Source organism: Lathyrus oleraceus, chromosome 5, assembly GCF_024323335.1.
Source record: "Lathyrus oleraceus cultivar Zhongwan6 chromosome 5, CAAS_Psat_ZW6_1.0, whole genome shotgun sequence".
NCBI classification, from domain to species: domain Eukaryota; kingdom Viridiplantae; phylum Streptophyta; class Magnoliopsida; order Fabales; family Fabaceae; genus Lathyrus; species Lathyrus oleraceus.
Window position 1 is genome coordinate 460,640,786 of NC_066583.1, and position 1,194 is coordinate 460,641,979.

The following is a 1,194-nucleotide window of genomic DNA, read 5'->3' on the forward strand; positions in this document are numbered from 1 at the left end:
CCATCTTCTCATAAACATCAGGGCCCTCAAACGACTCAGAATGGTAGATGGTTTCCTTAACACGAGGCAAGGTATGAACAACTAGAGGCGACACAGACATGACCGGGATAGATGTCGACATAGAAGCAAATGTGGGTGCAAACCCTTCAGGCATAAAATTCGGTGGCATCCCCCACGAGAATCCAGCAAGCATAGACGGACCAGGTTGAGTAGCAGCAACAGGCACAGTTGAGGTAGCAACCTTTGAGATGACAATCCTCTAAGGAGGAGGAGTGGCAGGAGTTGGAGAAGACTGATTCTGAGCAGCTAGAATAGACTCCATCATAGCAGTTAGACGAGCAATCTCATCCTCCAATTCTCGATTCTCTTGCTCTAAGTGCTCCATGATTCTCGGTTGATTGGCGCGAGTGTTGTATCGGTGAGTCAGCTCGGCTGAAGCACAGAAGAATAACCGATAAGACATCTGGTGGAAGAAAACCTGTTTATGCAAATGATGCATGAAATGCAAATGTTTTTGTTTGTTTTTATTTTCAAGAAACATACTATTTTTTTTGCAAATACATAATAACAATAATAACAATTTGATTGAACATAAAAAATCTCTTTTATTCATAAAATTTGGAAGTATTACACTGAGTACAATTTCAGAAACCAAAATACAAATACAAGAGAAAAGGAAACTAATCATCCTAAGGATCCCTAGAAACAGTGTCAGGTGATAAAGAAAAACTATGTTATTACACGTTGTCGAGGACTAAAAGATAATTTTAATTTTTCCGAAATGAAAAAAGAACTTAGTAAGGACATTAAAAGAGGTCCTACCGGGAGTCAAACCCAGGTCGCTGGATTCAAAGTCCAGAGTGCTAACCACTACACCATAGAACCCAATTGTGATATTTGTTAAATATAAACAGTTAAAATGAATAAATATTTTATAAGAATAGAAGTTGAATGGAGACTAAATATATATATTTCTACCTTTTTTAATGATTTCAAGACTAACAAGAAAAAATAAGAGCAAAGAGACAAAAACATATAAAACCAATTGTTTTATTTTTGGAAACCATACATTTGATATGTTTGTAATTAAGGTATTTGCACATAATCAAATAAATATTGTAATACTCCTATTATAATCATTACATGCTTTAAAAATTACTATATTCATGTCATAACTAATCGAGCAAATATTAA

At 35.2% G+C, this 1,194-nt stretch overlaps 1 non-coding gene across 1 annotated transcript; it reads right to left on the reverse strand.

The window, feature by feature from the left end:
• Positions 1–813: 813 nt before the first annotated feature.
• Positions 814–885, reverse strand: TRNAQ-UUG (transfer RNA glutamine (anticodon UUG)). The gene has a single exon. It is a non-coding gene; the product is annotated as a tRNA-Gln (tRNA).
• Positions 886–1,194: the final 309 nt, after the last annotated feature.